The 24762-nt window shown below is 43.3% G+C and overlaps 1 non-coding gene across 1 annotated transcript; it reads right to left on the bottom strand.

The window, feature by feature from the left end:
* Positions 1–21683: 21683 nt before the first annotated feature.
* LOC148025890 (U1 spliceosomal RNA) lies at positions 21684–21851 on the bottom strand. The gene has a single exon (XR_015693207.1). It is a non-coding gene; the product is annotated as a U1 spliceosomal RNA (small nuclear RNA).
* Between the last annotated feature and the right edge of the window lie 2911 nt (positions 21852–24762).

Raw genomic sequence — 24762 nt, 5'->3', positions numbered from 1 at the left:
AGAAGGCATTCTTTACATCCATCTGATGTAAAGACCATCCCTTTGATGCAGCCATAGCGATGACTGCTCTTACGGTTGCCATCCTTGCAACTGGACTGAATGTTTCTTCATAGTCAATGCCATATGTTTGTGCATACCCCTTGACCACTAATCTTGCCTTGTATCTGTTCACAGAACCATCTGCATTGTGCTTCACCTTATAAACCCACTTACAGCCAATTGAATTCTTACCTTTAGGCAAAGGTACCAATTCCCATGTAGCATTTGCTTCCAAGGCATCCATTTCTTCATCCATGGCTTTCTCCCATTTTTCTTTTCCCATGGCTTGCTCAAAAGAAGTGGGTTCTGGTTCCTGTATCACTTTGACCATATATGCATAGTGAATGGCTGTAAATCCATCATATTTCAGCCTATCCACAGGATACCTAGCTCTCGTAGACCTGCGCAAAGTAGGTTCACTCCCAGGTGCTCTCAAAACATCCCTGGTCTTCCTTACTCCAGGTGTAACAATAGAAGGGATACCCAACTCATCATCAATGCTCTGTTCTGAGCCACTGGATTCACCGTCCACATAAGAGTGACCTGCATTCACATCAAACATGGGCTGATCTACCTTCTCTTTTCCTTTTCGTGATACCTGCATACCACTATTTGCGCTGCCTTCAGAAGATTCTCCTGATCTCAATCTGCCTGTCCATGGCGAAGAATGTGAACCACTGCTAGAGGACACTCCTGGTCCACTAATATTTTGTGACTGCTGCTGTGAATTCTGTGCAGCATTACCATTTTGTGCATCTACATCATCAATCACATTTACTGGTTTATACCAGCTACTCATCTCATCAAACACAACATCTCTGCTCACTGTAAACTTACGAGTAGAAGGGTTATAGCATCTATACCCTTTTTGCTGCAGAGAGTAACCAATAAAGATGCACTTCTCAGCTTTTGGATCCAACTTGGATCTCAGCTCATCTGGCACATGTACATAGGCAATGCAACCAAAAATTTTCAAATGAGAAATATCTGGTTTCCTACCAGTATACCTCTCCTCTGGAGTCATTCCATGTATTGCTGCAGTGGGAGTCCTGTTCATTATGTAGACTGCTGTAGCAACTGCTTTAGCCCAATAAAAATCTGGCAAGTCTTTTTCATTGAGCATGGCACGAGATACCTCTCCAATATGCCTGTTTTTCCTTTCTGCAATTCCATTTTGTTGTGGGGTATAACTGCATGAATATTGCTGCTTTATGCCATGCTCCTGCAAGAACTTTGCAAACTCATTTGAGAGGTACTCTCCCCCTCCATCTGACCTTAGGCATTTTATCTGCAAGCCTGTTTCTTTTTCAACCATAGCTTTAAGAGTTTTGAAATGCCCAAAAACTTCACTTTTCTTTTTCATAAAATACACCCAAACTTTTCTGCTATAGTCATCAATAAAACTGACAAAATAATGACAGCCTCCAAGAGATGCAGCTTTAGTTGTCCACACATCAGAGTGGATTAATTCCAATGGCTTCTCACTCTCTTGAACATGTCTAGGAAATGGTTTCCTTGCCTGTTTTCCAAACTGACAGGCTTCACATACCTTATGCATTTCTGCAACCTTGAATTTGGGCAATCCTGCAACAATATTTTGGGCCTGCATTGATTTAAGTCGCTGTACATTAACATGACCAATGCGTTTATGCCAGATATCAATATCTGCAACTACACCGGTCCCATGTGCAAACATTGCTGCACTCAATTCAGACATGTCTGCATCCAATGTAAACATTCTGCCCTTCTTCTTTCCTTTTGCTATCAAGCGACCTTTATTTTTCATATCCTCAACAAAGCATCCATGAGGATTAAATCTGACCTGCAAGCCCTGTTCAACCATTTGACCAACTGAAACCAGATTCTTGGTGATATTCGGGACATGAAATACATCGGACAGGTATTTCTTTTTCCCATCCTGCATAGACAAAGGAATTTTTCCAATCTGCACAATAGGATGTGCAGTATCATCACCAGTCTCCACAAATCCTGGTTTTTCCATTTTCCTTGCATCCTCCATCCATTCTGCATGACCTGTCATGTGGTTTGATGCACCTGAGTCAACATACCATACATCATTGCTTTCTTCTGCACTTGTCACAGAATTGTTCATGTGCTGCACCATGAACAAATGCTCATTTCTGTCATCACCCTGTCTGTTAGAAGATGCATAATTCCCTTGTTGCAGTTTTCCATTCATGATGTCATTCTGCTTTTTATAGCAGTCTTTAGCCATATGACCCATTTTACCACAGTAGTAGCATTCAACATTACTGTTTGCATTTTGGCCTCTTTGCCATCCACCACGACCTCTTTGGCTCCCCCTGCCTCTAGAGTTACCACGTCCTCCTCCATAGGACTGGTTTTCTTGAGTCTGTTGCATATTCTGATTTCTACCATGGCCTCCAAATCGGCCTCCTCTACCTCTGCCTCTACCTCTTCCAGCATTTGAGTAGAAGACAGCTTCTTTTGAAGTTCCTCCTGAAGAAGATGCACCACCATTTCTCTGCTCCTCAGAAATTAGAAGAGCAATCAACTCCTCAAAGTCAGGAAATCTTTCACGAACGGAAATAGATGTTCGAAACTGTGCATAATCCTTTCCTAGACCATTCAAGGTCACGGAAACTAAATCATCATCTTCCACTGGCGACCCAATGGAAGCAAGTGCATCTGCAATCTTCTTCACCTTCATGTGGTAGTCATTGATGCTCATATTTTCTCTTTGCACATTATGCAACTCTTGCTTGAGCTGCATTTTCCTGGCTTGCGTATTTGTGCTATACATTTTTGACAAAGTATCCCATGCCTCCTTTGGCGTACTTGCATCCTGAATATGCACAATCATAGAGTCTGAAATACTGATAGACAGCCAATACATAACTTTCCTGGCTCTCTCATGCCATGCTTTGAATGCCTGCATTTGCTGTTGATTGGGAACATCAGGAAGAACTGGTTCTTCTTCATTTCCTGCAACAAATTCCCAATATCCTTTTCCCATAAGGAAATTCGTCATTCTAAACTTCCATGCCTGGAAGTTGTTCTTGTCAAGCTTTTCAGTGACAATCTGTGAAAGAGAATCAGACGCCATTACAGAATACTGCAAGAAATTCTGTCACTGCAAAAAACACAGCTTCACCCTCACAAGGGCAAATCTGCAAAACTGGCGAAAGTGGTATTTGACCACACAGTCACTTCCTAGTGACGATTTTGCATAAACAGGAACCAAGGATGATTCTGAAACTCCCAATGTCTCTGCGCACAAGCATACGATGCAATTTCTACAGTAACTTTTCACCGACCTGTAGAACAGTGGTCGCACAGCATAAAACTGAGCCTTTTCCTGAGTGCGTGCAGAAAACTTCCGTCTGCAAAACAGGCCCCGAAATGGCCTCAAATCAAAAAAACAAGGTCGCCAAGGGCTAAAGCCCTCTCCCGCAGCATATACTGCCCTCTTGCTTCACCGCGAAGGGCGTCTCAACCTGAGACAATGCACTCCTGCAATTTCCGGCTGTGCTACCTGCAGAGATCTGCTCCCAAAACAAGAAATGAAAGCAACACTGCTCCTCTTACCAGACCACCGCGAGCTTGGCTTGCTTTCTTGAGCTCCTTACCACGAACAAGGCTCTGATACCATGTCAAGATTGTGGGAGAGAAGGAAGGAGTCTCGCTTGAAGCTTTCTTGCTTGCACAATGGGGGAAGACACACAAGGGTGGAGGCTGAAAACAGTTTTTCTCTTCTTAGTTGTGTAAGCCAAAAGAACTCAAGTACAAAGAAATAGAAGAACCCTATATATGGGTCTCAAACCAAACTCAACTAACTAAGGTGGCATACTAACTGAGCCACGAACTAGAGTAGATAAGGATAGCTATCATGTAGCTATTATTCATGGGCGGTGTACCAACCGCGTCTGCAACTGACAAGTCGGTGACATAAATATACAACGGTCACCCTGGCGTATCACGAGTGGAGCTCGATATCTCAACAAAGGGGGCTTATGAAGCCCCTTAGAAGCTTCAGAGATTTCTGCATGTGGAGGGGGTTGGTGGGCAGTCGTCAAAAGGCCGTCTCGGCGGCATGTAGGCAAACGGATGGCGGCAGGGTGGCTCCTTATCTTGATCTCCTCGGCGGCGACCGGCCAGCTCTCACTTGCCCACCGTATCGGCTCCTTCCCTCCCTTACGGCTACTGTCAGCAACACGGCGAATCAAATCTCTCTCTCTCTCTTATGACAGGCGGCAGCACTCCGTCCCCCTAATCTGCTTGCACCCCCTGGGTTTAAATAGGGGAGGGGATAAGATCCTCCCTCCCCTACACGTCGAAGCGCATGCTTCAGAGTATAAGCAAGCTCCAGCAAGGATCTTGCTTCACATTCTATTTCCCTCTTCCTCCAGCTCGACAGTCGGCTGGAGGAGAGGGAAAATAATTTAAAAATTTTTGCCTTTATTTAATTTAAAAAAATAATCCCTATGTCTTATAGAAGTAGTTCACGCGTGAAAGATCAGAACGTTACATTCTCTCCCCCTTGGAGGAATTGAGATGTCCTCATCTCGAGATAAGTTGGGGATATTGATGGTTGAGAGTGCCTTCATCTATCCAAGTGGCATCCTCTTTGGGATAGTCTATCCACTGGACGAGGCATTCTCTCAAGGTTCTAGATCTCAATTGTCTCTCCCTAACATCTAGCATCCTCTCAGGCCTTAGTTCAAGGACTCCTTGACTAGGCATTACAACTTGTTGGTCATCAAGTACATGGTTAGAATTAGGTACATACTTTTTCAATAGGTTGATATGGAATACATTATGAACCTTTAGGTTCTCAGGGAGTTACAGTTTATAAGCATTAGGTCCTAGGCACTTGAGGATCTTGTACGGTCCACAATACCTTGGACTGAGCTTCTTGCAATCTCCTAAGGATAGGGAACTCTTCTTAGGGCATACACGAATGAAGACCATGTCTCCTTCTTTGAAGACTCTATCTTGACGCTTCAAATCCGCGTAGGCCTTCTGTCTATCATTGGCAGCTTGGATGTCCTATCTTATTGACTTTATTTGGTCATCCATCTCTTCCAACATCTGCCTTGAAGCTTCAACCCTCAAGGTTGGATCTGAGAAGTTGAGGGGACTTTGATAGTCATGACCATACAATGCTTGGAAAGGGGTCATCTGAATGCTTTGTTGGTAAGAAGCATTGTAGGCAAATTCAACCAAAGGCAAGTATTGAATCCACCTTTTTGGCTCACGACAACAGTTTGCCCTAAGCATATGCTTGATGATTTGATCGACTCGCTCTGTTTGGCCATCCGTTTGGGGATGGTAAGCTATGCTAAAACATAGTTGAGTTCCAATGGCTTCAAAGATGGCTCTCCGGAAGTGTGATGTGAAAAGAGAATCACGATCACTAATGATTCTTCTTGGTTGCCCATGTATCTTGAATATCTCCTTGATAAACAACCTTGCAATGTCTGAGGCTTTATAGTTTGTCTTCACTAGAATAAGGTGTGCAACCTTAGTAAGCATGTCAACCACAACCATGATGGAGTTGTATCCTCCCTGAACTTGGGGTAGGCCAACAACAAAATCCATACTAATGAATTCCCATTTCATTTGGAGAATATCAAGCGGTTGCAGCTTCCCTGGCATCTTGACATGTTCGGATTTGATACGTTGACAAGACAAACACTCGGTGATATATTTGAGAACGTCACCTTTAAGCTTCTCCCAATGGTAGCTCTTCCTAACTATATTGAGAGTCTTGGCATAGCTAGGATGTCCTGAAAAAGGGGAATCATGAGCTTCCCACAATATCTTCTACTTAAGTGACTGGCTTGCCAGTATACACAGCCTTGTTCTATAGTAGACAAGTCCACTATTGATAGAAAATTCATGATACTTAGCCTGCAGCTTTTGGTTCTGATCCTTGATAGAGATCTCCCTTAGCATTGTTTGGTAGGCCGGATCATGGCATGCACCCTCTCTAGCTAACTCAAGTATTGGATTGTTTGGCATGGATACTTTTGTAGCTAGAGATCTAGCTGTTGATGGATTCTGCAAGATTAGGGAATTAAGGAATGCCTTGCGACTAAGTGCATCGACAACTACATTCTCTTTTCCTGGTCGATACTTGATTTCAAAGTCATACTCCTCCAGTACTTCAATCCACCAGTGTTGCCTCATGTTGAGCTTGTTCTGGGTAAAGATCCACTTGAGACTTTTATGGTCAGTTATTAGTGTAAACTTGTTACCCAATAGGTAGTGTCTCCAAAGCTTTAGAGCATGGATGACAGCTAGCAATTCCATATCATGCGTAGCATAATTCTTCTCATGACTCTTCAATTTCCTTGAAGAGTATGCTACAGGATGACCTTCCTGCATGAGCAACATCCCAAGGCAAGTGTGCTAGCATCAACTACTACCTCGAACTCCTTATTGAGGTCTGAAAGTTTTAGGATAGGTGCTGATACCAAACTTTGCTTCAATTTGTCGAAGCTATTTTGTTCGGGAGTTGACCATGCAATGGTTGTTTGCTTCTTCAGTAAGTTTGTCAGAGCTGCTACAATCAAAGCATAGTTTTTTATAAAGACCCTATACCATCCTATCAATCCAAGAAAGCTATGTATTTCCTTGACAAATGTTGGTATTGGCCATTTTAGCACATCTCTGACCTTGGCTGGGTCCATTGAGATTCCTTCCGCTAATACTATGAATCCCAAATATTCAATCTAACGCTTGAAGAATGCACACTTCTTCATTTTAGCATACAGCTTATGTGACCTCATTGTCTCAAGTTGGGGTTCATGATCTTCTTCCTGTTTAGAATAGACTAAAGTGTCGTCGAAGAAGACAAGCACGAAGTCATCAAGATATGGCCTAAAGATATCCTGCATTAACCTGTTGAAAGTGGCAGGTGCATTCATAAGCCCGAATGACATAACTAGGAACTCAAAGTGCCCATATCTTGTGTTGAAGGTTGTCTTTGGGATATCTTCTTCCTTGATCCTTATTTGATAATAACCTGACCTGAGGTCAATCTTGGAGAAGATCTTTACACCCTGAAGACGATCAAGAAGCTCATCTATTCTAGGAACAGGATACTTGTTTTTGATAGTTGATTGATTCAGCCCTCTGTAATCAATACATAGTCAAAGCGTTCCATCTTTCTTTTTCTGGAACAATACTGGAGCTCCCCATGGTGAACTACTAGGATGGATGTAGCCTTGATCTAGCAATTGCTTGAGTTGTTCCTTCAACTCAATTGCTTTCGATATAGACATTCTATAAGGTCTCTTTACAATTGGCGCAGCTCCTGGTACTAGCTTAATCTCATGATCCACTTCTCTTTTAGGCGGGAGTTCTGTCAACTCTTCAGGAAATACATCGGCGTATTCCTTTAGCCAAGAAGGTCCTTCACTAGACTCTTGCTTCTGATCTAACTTGTTGAGCTTAATCAAGTAGACAGGTAATCCTTTTCTGACTCCTTTTATAATCCGAGATGCTTTGGCCAATTGGATTTTTGGCACTCCAACCTCACCTTGAGTTGTGACTAATTCCCTTTCAAAGTCCCGAAAGGAAACTTGGCCCTTCCCACAATGAATGTGGGAGTCGTTAGGCTTAAGCCAATCCATTCCGAGTAGGCACTCATGGATACCTAAATTCATGACTCTAAATTTGACCGAAGTCATCTTTCCTCCCAAAAAGAATTCCACCTTAGCAGTTTGCCTGGTACAAGTAACCTCACGACCATTTGCCAATTCCACAAGCAAGGTAGGTGCTTCTACTGTGGCTATTCCTAATCTTTTTGCACAAGCTGGTGAAATAAAGGAATGTGTACTACCACAATCAATCAAGGTTTCGAAACCTTTACCTTGATAGTTCGACGATGTTTGAATCACCGAGAACTAGCGATTCAGGCCTTTCTTGTGTAGAGTGGCATGGACTGTCGCCCTTTCAAACTCTGCTTCCATGGGTCGGATCTTCTTTTTCTTTGCACATTTTCCTATTGGCAATGCATGCGGTTCTTTCTCTGCCTTGGGTAGCGGCTCCTTGACCACGGCCCGTTCCTTGGAAAGGCGCTTGGCGATGTCCTCCTCCAAGTTTGGGACATTGCCTCTTGAAATGACCGGGTTCGTTGCAGTGGAAACAACAGAGGTTTCGGCCATTGCTTTGAGTAGAAACAAAGTTGTCGACATTGTTAGTTCTTGCTTTCTTTCTTTGTCCCTGATTCTAACCTTGAACTCTCTTCATTTGAGGCCTAAATGCTCCTCTGTTCAGGTCATTATAAGACCAAGCTTTGTTACCCCTTGGTCTGGACTGCACCTCTTGAATTATAAGCGCAGCTCGAATGAGTGCATCCTAAAGATCTGATGAACGCATAGATTCGAGATGGGTATTCACTAATGGGTTTAAACCAGCACAAAATTTGGACACCTGCTGTGTCATATCCATCTGCAATGCATACTTAAGAAGTGAGACAAATTTGGAATAGTATGCGTCAAGAGTGAGTCCCAACTATTTTAGCTCATAGAACTCATTCATTTTCTGTATGCAATATGCAGGTGGTAAGTATCTTCCCTGTACGGCTTTCTTCAGCTTCTCCTAGGTAATAGATCCCTCCGCGATCCCTTGATCCCTGCACCATTGCTTCCACCAAAGCCTGGCTTCGCCGATAAGCTTCAACTTGGCGAGCATAGCTTGATTGGCGGCGGGTGCAGTACTAACTGCTTCGAAGCAATCCTCCATGGATTCAATCCAAATTTCAGCATCCGCTTGGACGAACTTGCCTCTCCCGTCGAATTCGGGTGGCTTAATTTGCTTGAGAAGAAACTTCTTCTTCTAGATTACAGCAGTAGATGTAGGAGGCGAACTAGGAACCTGTACCTGAGGTTGTGCTTGGATAAAGGTTTCTTAACATTATTATACGATAAACATTATTGATTTATATTACATCTTCAATTCCGCTATTACCCAAGCAATCTAACCACTTAACTTTTTATCAATTCTCATGCACAATCAGACATTGATAAAAAGAAGTCTTATTTATATTTATATGGGCATAGCCCTTTTGGAATACAACATTTCTTGCAATGATAAGCCAACTGTTACACTTAGTTTGGGGAGAATAATGTTGTATTACATTTATCTACAAGAACTGTATAATAGTATGGTTTCAAGTCATGGATCTTCAGGAATCAGTAAGTCATTGGAAGTTCAGGGTATCCTTTCCTTTGGAACCCATTCTTTTCATGGCGCCCCAACACTTTAATCCTGTCGGCGGGGATTACACGAGTCGCTTCCTCATATACATATGAGTTCAGTTCAACCCTCCAACCTCGAATATGTAAAGTTGAATTTACGTGAGCTTCCACCAAAATGAATAGCTTCACGATTTTTAGGTCTTCCAACCACTTGATCCTCTTTAGGTTGGTCTGTAGGTAAGCAAACCCGTGGGCAGCTATATAGTAGATTCCTGAGGCACCCGTCCATCTTCGTTCCATGTACAAAGGCGATGGACTATAGATTCGCTCTAGAATGTTCATCATCTCAACCCTTTGTCGATAATCAGGGGAATGCATTGCAGTCATAAACATGACTCGGAACACTAAGAACTTGTTCCACGCTTCGTAATTCTACAAGATAGCATTGAAAGTAAGGAAATGTTTGGAACAGCAACATTTTCTTTACTTTATCTTATTAAGATTTCATAAAAACAATTCCTTGTTGGTTCGCTCTGATACCAACTGTAACGTGTCTACGTGTTATCTTCAGGACATGTCTTAGCAGTCCATCGGAAAGGATGTCTAGAAAGCTCCGCTCAGCACTCCCATGGAATGCATGGGGTTGGCGATCTAGGACTTTCCGCGTCTACCTCGTAGCGGAAGTATTCCGGCCATTCCCACTTATGACCAACCTGAATTAGGGTTTTTGCTTATTGGTTCATTTCTTGACGGCAACTAGCGTCGAATCCAAGCGAACTACTTTACACAGAAATGCCAGGTCCGAAGTGAATTCACGTTGCACTTGGTTCAAGAAGAATGGGAAACGAGAGGGATGCGAAGCTCAACCCCTCTACCGTAAGGCATAGTCCCATTTTGTTCCCCTAAAGCAGCATAAATCGGGATTAATTATAACTCTAGGTCAATGCTTTTGTTGTTCTGTTCTTTGACAATCTTCTAGCTGTCCATCGTGATTTGAGAAAAGTTCCCAGCCAATCGGGACTACCCATCCGTAGGATAGACCTATGGCCACATCCACCACACTTTCGTCAAGTTGTTTTAGTTGTTTAATTACCTAACATATTTAGTTAGACATGTATCAATCAGTTTCCTTAATTAACCTGTTAGACACTGGTTCCTTCATGTAATCATATCACTTGACACAGAAAAGCAATGTCAAACAAGTTCTTTTTTAACAGGTTATCATATTTATCTTTGAAATACATAAAGTCCAGCTTGTAAGCTTATCCATAATCCGCTCGAAGGCTATCCAACAATCCACAGGGATCACTAATCCAAGAATCCACCCGTAGACTAGTATGCGGGCCTCAAGATCCAATCCCGAGTCACATTAGCCTCTTGTACAGGGCCCGGAAGGTGAGGGATTTACGGCCAGAGCCCCCCTGGCACCCAAGCGTCCTCCTGCTCCAAGTAGTGCTCAATGGAGAGACCTCTCACGGCGGGTTCGGTCCACCTTTTCGGCGCAGTTAACAACCCCCTTGGTTAGGGTCAGGCAGGCAGTCGGGAGTAACTGAAGCTACCTCTCCCTTCAAGCCTTCAACCTGAAGCATTAGATATCCATTTATCCTTTAATTCATTTGGTCAAATAAAGCAAAACAGTGCTCTTAAATTTATAACAAGCACAATCATTTCCATTGGACGTTATTGTTGGCAAACTACTAAGGAGTGAATCCTTTTTTTCGAATGTGTCCAGCACTTGATCCGGGATGACTTGCGACTTGGCAAGATTCCCTATATCCTGGGTTAGGGCCGTACCCTATTAACCCGACTTGGTCAATACCTTAAGTTCATATGTTATACCAATTTATTGGTTTGTTCTTTGCTCCAAGCAATTATCTTTACTCAAGAAAGAAGCTAAATTAGGATGATTATTCATCCTCTTGCAAGATAACTTGCGTAAGGATTTGTCAACCTCATTGTGAGAATTGGCCATTCCCTTGTGATCCAATCACAAGATCATACAACTCGGCACTTGTAGCACAAGTGTCGCATGGAACTATAAGACTATTCTACTCCTCATCGAATGGAGTCACGAAACAATATGTTTCTGATTACATTAGGCTAACGTTATCAGTCCTAGGGTTCCAAGTTCCATCTTTTTAGCATAAGATTCTTAGGGACAAACCCTAGATCACTTCCCAAATATGTTCTACTGTCCCTATATTCAGTGAATGTGGGCAAGTATTTAGGGTATAGGAGTTTCAGTTTTAGCAATACGTGCGACTAGGTCACGTATTAAATCCTAGTGAGTTCTTTGGAATTGAATTAACTCTTTCTAAAATGAGTACTCCGTGGGTTTAGGTGTTTAGGTTTATGCGAATTTGTTTAGTCCTCGAAGATAATTACGCTATCATTTCCATAAACACATGACTCATTGTCTACGCGTACATTGATTTTCAACCCTAACTTATCGACTTAAGATCAAGCGTAGGTTAGATTATAGCCTAATTCCAACTGATCATCCTATAATTTTGTGGACAAGATTCACACTAAACAAGCAACCTTTTACTAGTAGTTATGCAGTTGAAAACGATAATTGACTAGAGTTATGCAACGTAAGAATCATTTCATGCCTTGCAATTCCCTATGGGTTATTAGCACATTCCACAATGACTCATTTGAGAAGAAGATATGTCCTAATAATGTGACATGTAATTTATACTTCCATGCACTATCTTAATTCCGTTTTGTAAATATGGACATTAAATCTAAGTTCAGTTCATTGAAATGCACAAAAACTACTTGTTAGAAATGCATATCAATTTTCTACTCACTTTATTATTCTTTGTTTTATTGAAAATACTAATGACTGAACTTGTCCGTCCGTAAGCTAATTCTTTTAAATTTAATCAAAGTATTCAAGACGGAAATTACATCCTATCTCAAAAATTATCTACGCATGGTTGAATTATAACAACGAAAAATAAAAATTAAGAAGAAGACCTAGACTTGTGGTGAGATGTCCACGTGGATGCTAGGAGACGATCCTCCTGCAATTGTGCCTTAGGCTTTCTTAGGAGGCATCACGAATGCAGCCTTTTTGCCTTGGGCGCGGAGTTACGACCTTATCCATCTCCTTCGTATGCGAACATGGAAAGGGATTTAGATGGACTTCACGCAAAATTGGGTGGAAAAATCCCGAGGGGGGGAAAACCAAGGGCTTTATGAAGGAATTTTTTTGTATGGAAAAAAAGGAACTTAAGGCCACATGAAGGCCTCTTCAAGTCGGATTTTGGGGGAGGGGGGGAACTTATGGAGCCCCAAGGTTTTGGGAAAAAGGGGCTTATAGGGGTTCAAGGAGGAAATTTGAGGGGGGGGGAGGAAAAAAAGGCCTAAGGTAACAGTTTTTTTTTTGGGGGGGGAGGGGGGAGGGGAGGGGGGCGGGGGGGGAGGGATAGTCTCAAAGGTTATAAGAAAAAGGGGACCTAAGGGGAATTTTCAAAAAACACGGGGAGAATAAGACCTTTAAGGTCAAACCTTTTTGGGGGAGAAAAGGGGGCTTATGAATCCCCCTTAGAAGCTTCTAGAAGCTTCAGAGATTTTTGCACGTGGGGGCGTTGGTGGCACTTGTCAAAAGGCCGTCTCGGCGGCGTATAGGTGAACGGATGGTGGCAGGGTGGCTCCTTATCTTGATCTCCTCGGCGGCGACCGGCCAGCTCTCACTTGCCCACCGTATCGGCTCCTTCTCTCCCTCACGACTACTGTTAGCAGCACGGCGAATCAAACCTCTCTCTCTCTCTTATGACAGACGGCAGCACTCTGTCCCCCTAATCCGCTCGCACCCCCTGGGTTTTAATAGGGGAGGGGATAAGATCCTCCCTCCCCCACGCGTCGAGGCGCATGCTTCAAAGTATAAGCAAGCTCCAGCAAGGAGCTTGCTTCACATTCTATTCCCCTCTTCCTCCAGCTCGACAGTCGGCTGGAGGAGAGGGGAAATAATTTTTAAAATTTTACCTTTATTTAATTAAAAAAATTATCCCTTGTCTTATAGAAGTAGTTCACGTCTGAAAGATCAGAACGTTACAGTCAGGTCAAATTTCTGAAAATTTGGTAAAAATCTACACTCGACCCAACTGGTCCGAATTGCAGGGTCCGAGTGGGTTACTGGAACGGGCCGAGATGCATGGGCCGAGGGCCAAATTTGGGACTTGGACAGGGTAGACTCAGATGGGGTCGCTCGGACGGATTGGCTCGAACGGGCCAAGTGGTTGATTCGGACAAGGTTGCTCGAACGGGCCGAGGGTCGAGTTTGACACGTGGCAGAGGGTCGAATTGGTCCACGGTCCGAATGGTGGACTCAGACGGGCCGAGTTGGTTTGGGCCGAGTGGGCCGTTTTGAGTTTTGGCCAGATGGGCCGAATGGCAAGGGACCGAGGGCCGATTCTAGGACTCAGCCTAGAAATGACTATTCGAACGGGCCGAGCGCGGCGCACGTAAATAGCGCGAGTTTGATTTTGATTGTTTCTTGTGATTCACTCAATCGTACCAGGCACAAACCTCCAGATCCTACCTAAGGGGGTAAGAGAAGGGATTCATATACCTGGATAGAGTGGTGGGCTCGTCGTTGGTGCGATCGAATCGAAACGGGCGATAGCTCTCTCTCTCTCTCTCTCTCTCTCTCTCTCTCTCTCTCTCTCTGTGAAATGGTTACAAATGAGTCCTCCCTTGGCCTCTTGGCTCTCATACCCCTTCTCGAGTATGGTGTTGATGCCCCTAATCACTCACTTGCCGATCTTAGGCATCACAAGCGAGTTTTTTGCTATTTTTGCACGATTTTTTTTCCTATTTTACAACAGTAAACCCTACCCTTCTCCGGTGCGATTTCCTAATCCTATCCTACTCTAAACACAACAAGAATCGAAAGCAAAACACTAAAATGATTTCTCCATGTTTCCTAATCATCAAACAAACAAAATAACCCAAAATAATTACTTGTTTTGAAGATCAAAAACACCCAACTTCCTACCTATCTCAAGCTTCGTTTCGGGGATGAATCCCTTACTTCGATGCTCGATATGAGGCGCACAAGTGCTCAAGCTTGAATCTGTTGGTCCTAACAATGGAACCAAAATGTGGGAGCTTTCGCTCAACCGCCAACACCCATGGATTGCTTATTGTTTCAAGCGTTCCCAGCGAGCTCTAATGGCTATCTCTCACCTAGCCGACGCGCCGTCGATCCTACGAGTGTAGTGAGCTTACCTTGGTGCCGATATGAGTTGCCTCCTCTCTCACACATGCCAGTAGCTCCACGATCGTAGATGCTAGCTCAAGCATCCTCAAGCCTCCTCCACCTCCAAGCTCCATCCTCCATAGCCGTGCGCGCAAGAAGAGAGAAGAGAAGAGAAGAAGAGAAGAGGAGATGGTGAAGAGCTTCACCCTCTTGATCCCTCACTCTCACACACTCACTCCCTCACACTCTCACACTCATGCCCTCACACTCTCACACTCCCTCTCTCAAGAGCACACATAAGCAAGAAGATGAGGAGAGAAGAAGAAGAAGACTCTTCTTGCCACACACCAAAGAATGATCTCTTATTCACTTTTTGAACTTTATATATACAAACCCTAAAATCCCATGGGCACCCATCCCTTTTTTACATGACCGGCCATTGTGGCAATGTCCTTTTTCCATTTCCCTCTTCTAGCCTTATGCCTATAGCCTACACCCATCTAATGTTTTACAATTGGCACAGAAGGGAACCTCGCGCTCTTTTATAAGAGTTTTTCGAGTTTTTTGAGATGCCTTTTCGTTTAAGGTTGCGCTTTTCGCCCCAGTTCATCTTAGAGGCCACCTGCGTGTCTTTGCTCTTTTTCCATCTTCCTTTTGCTTTTTCCTCCATTTTTTCACCATCTCGACTTGGGGTTAACAGTTGCCAAGCACTTTATGCTTCCTCAACCATATTGTAATACACATGTTCAGTGAGAGACAAGATGAGGGTGGACTTTCATAACTTATCAAGCTCCATCCATTCATTATCAGTCATAGTTTTTGGCTGCTCGCCACCCATCCTTAGTGGCTTTATCTATGATTTTTGCACTAATACCTGCCAAACTTGGCTCTTCCAATAGGCATAATTTGTACCATCAAGCTTAGTGATATTGAAGATAGCACTGTCAGTGGAAGAAGATGCCATACTGCACTCCAAAACGGTGCAGACAATTCAAAATTGCTTACTATTTTTTTATGTATAGATAACCAAATTACCACCAAAACCAAGGCAAAATGACCATGAACTGATAGCTAATGATGCTGCCCACCAAATACGATCAAAAGTATAAAAAGCCAGGATGATTCAACATTAAAAATACATCATAGTCTATGCATAATTTCTTGCTATAATAAATTACAGCCAGGTACAATGAGAGCAAACTGTAAGCAAAATGAATGCACCAAGTCAACCACTAACTGTCAAAGCATAACCGACATCAAGTGGGCTTAAATCAACAAGTGACAATCATACAGACATCGAGCAAACACCCAAGCATGTCAAATGAATCCGTCAATAAGCCGACAAACCCCTTGTGTAATAGGGCAAAGCGTACACAACATTAATAATACCTAATACAAATAGGTGTATGCTCAAGGAGTGCAAAGCCCAAATAATCCCAAATAGATCTATGAGGACCATGGCATATCAACCATGCAACATCAAAGTGAAGATTCCAATCTCAAGTGTTTGAATGCTCAAGTAGCATAACCCACTTGCTCTATGTCTGTCAAGCATATCAAGATGCTCCCACTCGCACAAAACCTATAAATGTTAAGCAAGAAAGCTCGAACAAAGCATATAAGAGTGCACTAGTGACAAGTGTCCAAGATCAAGCATTAATGAGACATCCCAAGTATATAGAATCCATAGCATCCATACATAGCACCCGTAGACATCAAGTATATCCAAACTGTAACTCTAGCAAGCCAAGAAATAGCCAAGCCCAGGCAATCAAATGTCAAGCCCAAGTAAGCCGCAGTAGCCCATGTATAGAGATGGCATAAGCCAAGCATGTCAAGACCGGTCAGACATAAGTGAGGTACATGCCAAAGTACATCCAAAGATGAAGATTCAAGTGCTACAAAGAGGAGCTCAAGCTCAGCCAATGATCCGAAGCAATATCAAGCTCACAATGGATCCCCGATGATCAATACATCAAAGTACATCTCCCAAGCATGTCCTAATTGCAAGAGGCAAAGGCAAACATGAAGTAATAGGCTTCATCCCACTATTGTACAGCAATGATTTACTGTTGAAAACTGTGATTTTTTAGCCTAAAAATCAGTCCAAGATCATGGCAAAACATTTGCCTTGCATCCCCCAACAATCGGTCATCAATAGGCAGGTGTATGTAAGCTGCTGTAAACTAGTTCAAATTTGTGTTACAGGGCCTCACATTAATCTTCAAGGCTTGCGAAGCTTCAAAGCATGTCAAGCATCATTGCCAAGGTTGCCACAATGATTAGAAAGTATACTAGGATCATCAGCAAGTTGAAGATGTGTTGTCCATGGGCTACCAAGAATCGGCGCAAATTCATGCTGCCTAGCTGGAGGGTTTGCTGCTTCTGCCGATCTGATTCAGGGTACTCCAGGGCTTTATCACATGTCAAGGGAGGTACACAAGAAGCCTCAAGTAGCCACAAGAGGTCTATCATGAGATATGAAGCACGGGAGCTTCAATGGTGATGCCCCTTTCTCTTCTCAGATTTGTAGACCTCTGAACTCAATGAAACCCTGAAACAAATGAAAAAGTACCTCTAATGCAATGCCTTGAGGGTGCCCAAAGGGACCAAGTAGGTGCTCGAGAAGCCAAGGTGTGTCAGGAGCTCGAGCAATCACAATGTGCGACCGGGCCTTTATTCAGACTGTCACTAAAAGAATAAAGAATAAAGTGACGATGACAGGTGCCCACCACTTGCAGTGTGCAATGGCGGGTACTATCAGTGTAGTAATACACGGGAGACTAGACGGAGGCGTCTTTACCCCCAACAGTTAGGAAGATCAATAGGAGGCTACACACTAATACACGATCTAACCCTTGCATCTCTACACTTATGACATGACATACATATGTACAACCAAAAGGAGAGTTAGAAACACTTGGCCCATTTAACAATTGGTCGTGGTTGAAAGTCATTGGTGTACTAGATGTTGGAGTCGCTCATTGTCGCTCGAGGGGTCGATGTCGTCTGTAGGGCGCACCACAGCTCCTCACAATATACATCAACACCGTCTAGACCATGTAGCAACACCTAGGGAGGTACCCATATAGGTGAACACCGCCAAGTTATTATCTACGAAGCATGTAGCTCTCAATCTTATGAATCACTCAAGTTAAGGATGATAGAACACTCACCAACCATATACAAACATCACTCAAAGAGAGATGATAGGAACCCATGACTCACACCCAGATTAGAAATCAACAAGATTGAGGGCATAGAGAGAGAGTATATTAGCATGCACAGTTGATGGTGCATCAATGTATCCCACTCGATTTGGCATAGGTGTAAGAAAAATGGCCAATAATTTTGTTACCTACGTGAAGATTATATACCTTGTGCACAATTGATGGTCTCTCTATTGTACAAGTCAATAAATATCTTCTCTCTATTGTACAAGTCAAAATGGTCTCTGAAAGCATAGGGACACGATACCCAAAGGAAGGGTGCTTTGGAACTATACCCTAGAAGGACCAACAAAAGGTTCAATTGATTTAAACTATGGGGTGTCCCCACCTTTTCCACAACTAGCGTCCTATCTAAGGGTGTTTGCCACCTTCTCTTGAAGTGAGGCTTGTTATGAAAGAAAATTTCTTAACATGTGTGTAGATGCTTAACAACAAGGACAACACATAAATCAAAAGGTAAATTCTAGCAAAGGAAAAGAAGTAAAGGATAGACTTGCGGTGAGCAACTCAAAGGACTGAGGGCCATGAACCCTAAAAAGGAACATAAATCTTAAAAATAAAAAAAACACAAGTATACACTTGGAAATACACACAACACGACTCAACAAAGAGCAAAAGATAGCTCGAAGGTCTTTAAAAAACAAAGACCCCAAAGCATATAACAAAAATTCAACCTTCTAGGAGAAGAAAAAGAGATCTATTCAACCATTGAGAGCCTAACAGTTGATGCACTTATGTGCAACCAATGGGACTTGTCATATATAGCTCTTTTGAGATGGTTTTGGCCGACCCACTTCTGTCCCCATAGAGTTTTCGATAAGCATATGCTATAGGACATTCAAACCATCCTCCAAATCATTACAACTTGCACTAGGCCAAGACACAACTCTGAAAAAGTCAATCAAGGTGCTTTGTCGTGAATCGCTTACATACCTTTATTGGGACTAAAAGGCGTGATCTTTAAGTAAATGTAGGTACAAAATGAAGACCCCGAATAATGGTTTGAATCTCTCTCGAAATAGACACAGTGGAACCACCCTCTAATCTCATAGCACACTAGGCACCCGTATATGTAGTGCTCCTCGGTCTTTGACCCCAATTGGTAGATCCAATCCTAAAGGGGAAGGGAATATGCTCCATAGTGACTTGTCTCTATCTGTAATTGATGTGAGGATGTGTGGATTTGACCAATGGTGCACTATACCCTATGATACATGTATATATACTTTTGGTAGAAAGCTATCTTTTGGTAGAATACATTGTAGTTGCACATTGCGACAACATTATCCAACTCAAAAAGAAAATCATGGTTGAACTAATTTAGACACTAACTTGAATGCTTCTTTACTCTTTGAGATTAACACTATCCCACCTTCTACATGAGTGCTCCATATAATGACTTGTCTCTATTTGTAATTGATGTGAGGATGTGTGGATTTGACCAATGGTGCACTATACCCTATGATACATGTATATATGCTTTTGGTAGAAAGCCATCTTTGTTCCCAGATCCTAGGTAGGTGCCAAACAAGTTGTGGTTATATGTCATTGAACGTTGTCCATTCTAATCATCTTGTTCAATTGCCCTCAATTGAGCTCTAAGAAAGGGGAATCCAAGCTATGTTGTATAGGTGGAAGGTGATCCATATGTAGCCCTTGTGGTTGCAACCATGTGTTTTTCCGAGCATACTATCACTTAGTCTTGCTACAATTGATCAATAATGGGACATTAGTTGGAATCTTGTTCTTTCAAGAGTTCCAATGCTCGTTGACACAACCATCTCTCACATAGTTGACCCACATTTCAATCTCCAAGCCATTCACTCTCTCCTCACAATCCCAATGCAAGCAAGAAAACAAATGGCTCAAGAGTCTCTAATAGGCTTACGTTCTCACCTTCATGCATTGTAGTTTCAATGCCTCCATGGGTTTATCATTGGCCTTACAATTCAAGTGGTGCTTCTCAATGTGCTTCCACTGCTCCACATTTGATCCAATCCACAAGCACTCCATCAAAAATATGAAAAGGAAAGGAGGAGGAGTGGAAATCTCAACCTTAAACCATGCCTCTCACACTCCAAGATATGAAAGAAGGGGGAGAAGAGACGTTCTTGCTCCTCTCACTAGTTTTTAATATGATACAAAGGCTCGATTGTTGCACTTTTCGTGGGAGTTGGTGTGATTGCTTGCACCGAAGGTCTCGATGCTCAATATAATCAAGTACATCCATTGTTCTTAATATAATGGTCATCAAATTTAGTCCCATTTCTTGAAAAGTCTTCCAAGTGGAACTTCCTCTTCGGCACCTTCACGATTGGAAAGCATCTATACGCGATTGGCACGCTTCGAAGTTTTGATTATCAAGGCGATTTTTCATTTGCTCAAAAGGAAACGTTGAGCTCCCCCACAAGGATTCATTGCCGCATTTCTAGGGACAAGGTTGGGTTGGCCAATTTTAGTTCATGATATTGAAATCAACACGAGCATCGACGACATGGCCTCTTTTGCAATAAGTTTGTCCCTCGGATAACTCTTTGCCTCTAGGATCAATATTCATGGCTTTGAAAGTACCTTTTGAACGCTAAGCAATTGTCATGTAAGGCAATTGCTGAATGCATCTTAGATTAGCGTGTCATTGAATTTATGCGTGGACATCCGGTCCGCTAGTCCTTGGCTGGTCTTCGTATTGGCTACCTCCAGCGATTTTTATGGAGGAGTTCTTGGATGGAATTTCTGTCCACATAAGAGTAAGCTCAAGGCTTTACAAACCCGGGTGGCTTGTATTCGAAAAACAGGCCATACCCTCCACTCCTACCTAGTCGATCTCGGCAAAGGCAGGAACTCGGGAGCATTAAGATTTCATTCATGCTTTCGGGTCACTTCTCGTGGGCTCCCGATGGAGCTGAAGAAAGGGTGCCTGAAAGTCTGGATTCTAGTGCGACCTGTCCACCATATCACCACAATGCCCAGGACAATGTAGTTCTGTCATTAGCCTACGGCTCCAGTTACACTACAAAGTATAGGAAGGTTAACCCATGCATGCACCGTTATCAATCTACAGTTTGACCTACCATGGCGGCCAAAATCCGCACAAACTTCTCCAGTAGAGAGCTGCGGCTTCAGGCATTCATTCAATGAATGCCATGGGAGCTCTGCTGATTCCCTGGCCTTGCGCAAAACTAAAATTTCCGACTTCAAATGCCCCTGAAATTGCTGTCGTTGCACATACATGCCTTGCGTGCACTGTCTGTGTGAACCAGTTTGCATGCTATGCGATTGGTGCCTCTTCCACTTTGTTACGTCTGGAGCCTTCACACATTTTTTTCCCTGTTGCTTTGGTCCCTTGTCACGGTGCACCCTCGACGTAACGAGGGAGAAAATCGGAAGCTAGGCAAGAGAGGCCTGCTAACCTGCTCCGTTTCCACCACATGGTATGTAATCATCGAGGGAGACCATGAGGTCATCTCATCCTCCCTTGACACAAACCAAGCAAGTGCCGTGTGTGTGCGTGGTATGTAATCATCGAGGGAGACCATGAGGTCATCTCATCCTCCCTTGACACAAACCAAGCAAGTGCCGTGTGTGTGTGGTCGGAGCAGGACCTGGCAGCACAAGCCTAGAAGGAAGGAAAGAGACCGAAAGATCAGTGCTGACCTCTCCATCAGAATCCATGGCGCCGGAGCCACCTGCGCAGCAAGCAACAATTTGATCGCGCCGAGAAGACGCCGGCCTCCCGCCCCGCCATCCAAGCATGTCCGCAACCACCCAGGTGGGCCCGGTCATCAAAACTCCGATTGCGGTGCGGGAGGCCGGGCCAGCAGGATCAAAGCTTCGGAGCAGATGTGTGCTGCGGCGTCCATGGGACGTCGGAACGAGACTTACCATGCGCTGCCAGATCGGGACTTTTCTCTCTGAAATCTGCACCGATGGCCTGGGGGCGACGACGAAGATCGGTCGGAATCCGAACGACACTTGCAGCGTGGATGCATCTGCAGGTTGGGGCTTCGCTCTGAATAGGGGCCGCGCGAACGTGAGCCCCCGCTGCCACAAATTATGACGTGCACTCTCCCACAGATTATGCCACAAATTATGCTAGAGTGCGGCCCGTCCGCAGTGCAATGGAGAGGCCGACCCTAGGCCATCGGCCTTCCTGATCACCGATAAACCCAAACGGGTCAATGGTAGCTCCACTTCTCTTTTCTTGCGGACACACATCGGCATGCATTTGGCTTGGCGGTGTGCTCATCCTCCCTTTCTATCCGGCAGCTCCTTCTCTTCCCGAACCACCCGAGGCGATGTATGCAGCATCGCAGGCCGCTCCCTTCTCACACGTCTCCCGTCTCCTCATTCCTCCCGAGAGACCGCCCCGCCAAGGTGTCGCAAAATCGCATATGCGTGGGGCGTTCGCGCGTGGTCGTCATGCACCCAAGCACCGCTTTTGGAACTGGCAAAGGACCTTCGAGCTCGTAGGCCGGTGGGGCGGCATGGAGATGCTCAACCCTTAGGCATACAATCAGACAGATGGGATGCTGAATCGTTTGTGAGCTGCCATGTGCGCGCATGAACTCTTGGTTGTTTTCTTTCTTGCTTTCTTCGAATGCTTAGGAGAGAGTAGATGGTTCCAAGAATAGAATATGAGTAGATCATGTGAGGGGTCATTGAGTCCAAGAATACTGAGCTCCTAAAACAGGAGGAGTTCCATCCAAGTCTTGCATGTCACTCGTGTAGCTCGCCATTTTGATCTCATTTTTTGCTAAACCCCGAGTCCTTCATATCATGTGTGTGGCTTACCATTTTGATTTTGTTACTAAGACATGGGTAGAATCAATTACTCTAAGACACTTGTATTCCCCTCGTGCAATGGAATAGGAAGCTTGCATGCCCAATAATCGGATTGAGAGGTGAAATTTTGATTGCCCAAGTTGTGCTTACCTAGAATCTATGCCTACCAGAATAGACTAGAGTAGGAAAATATAGTTCTGAGGAACTAGCTAAAGGCAACTTCATGTTTGGAATCGATAAGATTAGGTAGAAGATCCACATTCAATAAAAACCTACAAAAACCCAAAAATAATTTATGACCCATTGGCCTATTATAATAGAGATTATGCATGTGCAGCTACGGAAATAATAGGTTGGGTATGTAGAGGAGAAGAGGTTGAAAGAACTCTCTCTATAGTATGTTGTGGGTTACATTCACTCGAGTGTTGAGGGCATTCGATTTGAGTGCAACTCATTTGACTACTAAGAGTACTCGAGAGGCAAAGAGGATACATAAGAATTGGGGATTTTGAGCTGCATTTGAAAAGAGGATAATGAGATTTTTCTAATTGAAACACTCAAAGATCAAAAGGTGCACAAAACGAAGCTTCCTTCCTAGATTATATTGAATGGCCATAGATATTGTTAGAGGGAATATAATTTAATTTGGGGTGCCTCATTAAAGTCAACACCAATCAAGGTAGAGAGAGGAAAGGGACTTGACAGCCATTAAGTACATAGCCATTCAAGGCCTAGCACTCATACGACCATTCGATTTCAATTGACCATCCAAGTCTCAGCGACCATTTACATTCAAGTGATAATCTACATCAAGTGACACATTCAAATTTGATAGATCCACTTGAATCCAAGTACCCATCTAGATCCACATAGACCTAAACTTGGTTGGGATCCATCTACTCGGACCTAACTTGTATGGAAGTTCATTCAACTCTAACACTTAGATTCTAGTCCAATTGCACTCAAGTCAAATTGAGTCCTCGTAAGGTAGCAAGAAGCCAGACAAAGAAAGTCAACCCTACAATTTTTTATACAAATTTTGGAGAATGTAGTTATTTTTGTAACACTCGGCATGGTTGTTTTATGAGAGCTAGGCTCCCTCCTATGCAAGCTACACTAAGCAACTAGCATTTTCATTATAGTTTATTCCTTCATCAAGATTAAAGCTTACTTGCATGTAAAAAGGTCCATGACCAACTAAAAAGAACCACAAAATGGGTAGGATGCCTAAGGGGGATGGGGAAACCCTTTATATTTTTTAATTTAAAGGATGAGAAAGAATATAATAGACTTTTCATCTATGTGCAAATTTTGAACTCTTGCTTTCAATTGGGAGAGAGTGAGAGTGAAAGTGTTGAGAGAGAGAGAGAGAGAGAGCGAGTGTGTGTGTGTGTGTGTGTGTGTGTGTGTGTGTGTGTGTGTGTGTGTGTGTGTGGAATTGAATGGGTGAAGCTTTGTTCTTCCTTCTCTTGAGCACTCTCTCATGCCTAAGCTCATGCTTCCTTATTGCATGCAAAGGCCATAGAGGGTTAAGAATGAAAGGAACACACTCAAGGGTCATGAAGCTTCACAAAGGCCTCCTCCTTCAAGCTTGGAAGCCGCATACACTCACTACAAGCGAATCTCGGCATTCATAATACATGCGAGAGTCTAAGTGAGAGATGGCCACTGTACTTCATAGATCAATTCTCTTGAAAAAATAAGAGGGTGCCCAAAGTCCCATTGTTGAGCTCATGTAGTGCAACATTTTGATTCCATTGCTAGGACCAAGGGCACTGGACCTCATGGTGCTTGCATGCTTGTGTGGCAAAATACGAGGAATATGCAAAAGCCAACTCTAAAACATGTGCACAATAGTTAGGATGTGTTTGCATATTTGAGACTTGCTTTTTCATAATTGAAATAGAATTTTTTCTTCTTTAAGTTTGGATATTGCATTTATAGGCATAAGACCATTGGGACACGTAACTCATTATCGTGGAACAAAGGAATATTTAAATGGAATATTACATGGTTGAATGCATTATTTAACTCAAATTAACTAGTAAATCACAAGAGCAATAGATGGGAAAGATCATATTTGTATTACATTAGACAAGCGAGAAGTCGGGCAAAATGGTTGCATGATTAACTTGGTTGGAAAAATCTTAGCGTATAAGTGTTCAACGACATAACTCCTACAACTAATTCATTGGGATCAAGATGAAATAGTGAGGAGAAGACTAATTGAGGCAAGACCATTGGTTTTCTAGATAGTAATCGTGGAGAGAAAGAGCAAAATGAGACACTTGATTTCCAACTTATTTCAGCC

The sequence above is a fragment of the Lygodium microphyllum genome, chromosome 14, assembly GCF_053477565.2.
Source record: "Lygodium microphyllum isolate KBCC chromosome 14, Lygodium_microphyllum_v1.1.10, whole genome shotgun sequence".
Lineage (NCBI taxonomy): Eukaryota > Viridiplantae > Streptophyta > Polypodiopsida > Schizaeales > Lygodiaceae > Lygodium > Lygodium microphyllum.
This window is presented reverse-complemented; position numbering and strand designations above follow the sequence as displayed.